The 3,158-nt window shown below is 32.6% G+C and overlaps 1 non-coding gene across 1 annotated transcript; it reads right to left on the reverse strand.

The window, feature by feature from the left end:
- Positions 1 to 1,031: 1,031 nt before the first annotated feature.
- On the reverse strand, positions 1,032 to 1,104 carry Trnam-cau (transfer RNA methionine (anticodon CAU)). Its single transcript has one exon. It is a non-coding gene; the product is annotated as a tRNA-Met (tRNA).
- Positions 1,105 to 3,158: the final 2,054 nt, after the last annotated feature.

Raw genomic sequence — 3,158 nt, forward strand, 5'->3', positions numbered from 1 at the left:
TAATAAATTAACCATATTCAATCAATAAGCAGAATTTTAACATTCTTTTGAACCTCCGATAGTTGGACAGGTGTTTTAATAGAGACCTTTTTCTTCTTTTTTCTAAAGAGCGAAAAAGTAGGTCGTATGAAAACAGGGCAGCTCCAAACATCACACAAAGACATAAAAAGGTTTCGTTCAGTCTATTTACAAATTTTTACTGTACAAAACAATTAAACATATGTCAAAAATGTACAAAACAGGACTATAAAATATAGGAATGGTGGACGAAAATAGAAAAGAAAATGTTTAACATGTTATATCATAGGCGTGCGTGACATACGCTTCAACTATAGAATTGTATTGCTTTTCGTTTACGAAAGTCGGGCAATTTCATGTTACGAATATAACAATACTGCCCAAAGTCGTTTTTTTAAACTTTCTTCCGGTTTTTTTTACTTTTCACAACTACCAGAAATCAATAAATACAGGATTATACAAAACAAAATTACTTTATTTACAAGCTGAAAATAAGGTAATAACTTGATCTACACTAACAATACGGTAACTTAATTTGTACTTCCCCGTGTAGTACCATTTCACAGAACGACGAACAATGAATCCAAGTTTTCATAAATTTGACTTCTAACCATCTACTAAAATCAATTTCAATGCGCTCTTGCGTATCCCTTTGAATCAATTTCACTACCTCCTTTTCATCAATAATTCTCTTATTAAACACAAGTCGACAACTTCTATTCCAAACTACTTTTTTGTTAATGATACTAAAAACAAAGACAAGTCTTTCCCGTGTTAGCCTATGTATTCCAGGGTTTGGAACCCCACGTAAACATGCATCACAAGAATGTGAGTAACACATTCCTACCAATTGCAACATACCCATTAAAAAAAAGATATTAATATTGATATGTGTGTCCACTGTCAAAACACGTGCCGAATGGTCTATGAGTTCTTGCAAAGTCATTCTTTGACGGAAGGACGGTGAGAAAAGTACAACAAGAAAAAGAAGTGGAAGCAAAAGGCTTCAGGCCTGCCCCGTGTGAGGCTCGAACTCACGACCTTCAGATTATGAGACTGACGCGCTGCCGACTGCGCCAACGAGGCCTGGTGAAGAAGTTGCTATGAATGAGAATTACATATTGGTTGGGTACTTTCAGTTTGGCACAATTAAGTGGAACCAGGGTGTTGTTATGGACCTCCCTCGTGAAACACTGTTGAAATCAAGACTGCACTATACGAATACCATAAAACATATGGTGTATCCAGTATCCGTACCAAGTAATAGACAAGTGACATAATTTACTTAAGTCAATGATCATTTTGTAAATATGATGCAGATATATGGATAATATTCAAATAAAATCAATAACAGGTATTTCGGGCGATGCTCAATTGTTGTATTAAGTATCATTCAGGCTCTGGGATCCGAGATTAATATTTTGGAGTTATCGCAACAATCACAGAGTTTCAAGCTAAAATTACCTTTTTACAAACTTTGGCACACAACATTGGCAATTAAAAAAAAATAGAAACATTGCGACTGAACTGATCTAGGTTATATTAGCCATTCCTTGCATGTATTTCGTATTTTGTTGTGATTAACTTGGTAAATTCGTAATTTCTTAAACATATATCGTGAACATTCGTGTTTAATTGTCGTTTCGTATGTCATGGACTTGTTTCCACGTGTAATCTCGAGAAGCTTATTGGTTTTTTGGGTATAGGTAAGCATGGAGCTATAAACAGTTTATAGCTCCATGAGGTAAGGTACAAAGGTATACCCGAATATTTCTGACAACACAACTGATAAACTAACCAAGCAGATAAACAAAACAAACATACTCTTCACACTGAATAACGGCAGTAGACCGGCTATAGAATTACACACAAAGGTATAAGGACTCAGTTACACCCCACCCCCTTCTGAACACCCTTAATGTATATATACATATATATATATATATATACATATATATATATATATATATATATATATATATATATATATATATATATATATATATATATATATATATATATATATATATATATATATATATATATATATATAGGGGCCTATATTTATATTTATAGATGTAATACATTTTTTGACCATTTCGAATAAACGTCAAAATACCCCTCATAAAGAAATAAATCGAACTTGCCCATGATCATATACTCTCAAATAGTTGTAAAAGTTTGACAAGCATAATTTCGGGCGATTTTAGTCTATTAAGCAATTTACTCGATGAACCTTTTTTAACTTGATTTATGACTGCTATTTAAATTCCGCAATTTGGCTTTGTTTCTGGATTAAATGAATTAAAAGTGGTTTATAAATATGACACGAACTACTTTAAAGCATGGATTTTTTTCTTATTTATTGTTTAGTTCCAAGCCATTGCATCCTTTACTTAGGTCACCTAAAAATACATATCATTATAGTATGATAGCCACATTTTATTCCAAATATTTAAAACAAAAGTTCGATATGCTTTATGCTAATGACTGATGCATATTAATTAAAAGTGTCTGGGCCACAGAATTGTTAGAAGTAACTGTCATAAGATATGACCATGCTCGACGTTTCCTGTACATTTTGCGAAACGAAATATGATAGCGATATATCCCTCATAAAAAAAGAGAAAAATATTATTACAAAAAATTGGTACCAGTATGAAGTCCAGAAATTGCTGAAGCATAGCAGCTGCTTCCACATAAAAAAAAATGAGATTAAGCGCACCAAAAGCATACGCCTATGTGATTAATTTCATAAAAAAACCTCTGAATATGAAAAATTATAAATTAAGAAAGGTACAGTTTCAATGATGGATTATCAACATAAGGATCAGATAACCGTTAACTTTGTTTGTTGGATGGAGAGGGTTAAGGAAGGTAAACGGATGGGACCTTGACGTCATGAAGTCCCCGGATTGTTTTTTTCTTTTAAATCTGTAATTAATGTGCAATCTCGGTATTAGATAAATATATGTTACTTCCGCGATATAGTATATTTCATTTTATACGAGCGTCTTCCACTTAGGCTATATAACTGAACATGACGACTCTTTACAAAATTATCTGCCTGCTCTGATTAGAAAATAAAACTTCCAAACACTCACTTTTCTGATATAAAATTGTGCAAATTGACGACAGTT

Source organism: Apostichopus japonicus, chromosome 13 (genome assembly GCF_037975245.1).
Source record: "Apostichopus japonicus isolate 1M-3 chromosome 13, ASM3797524v1, whole genome shotgun sequence".
Classification (NCBI taxonomy): Eukaryota; Metazoa; Echinodermata; class Holothuroidea; order Aspidochirotida; family Stichopodidae; genus Apostichopus; species Apostichopus japonicus.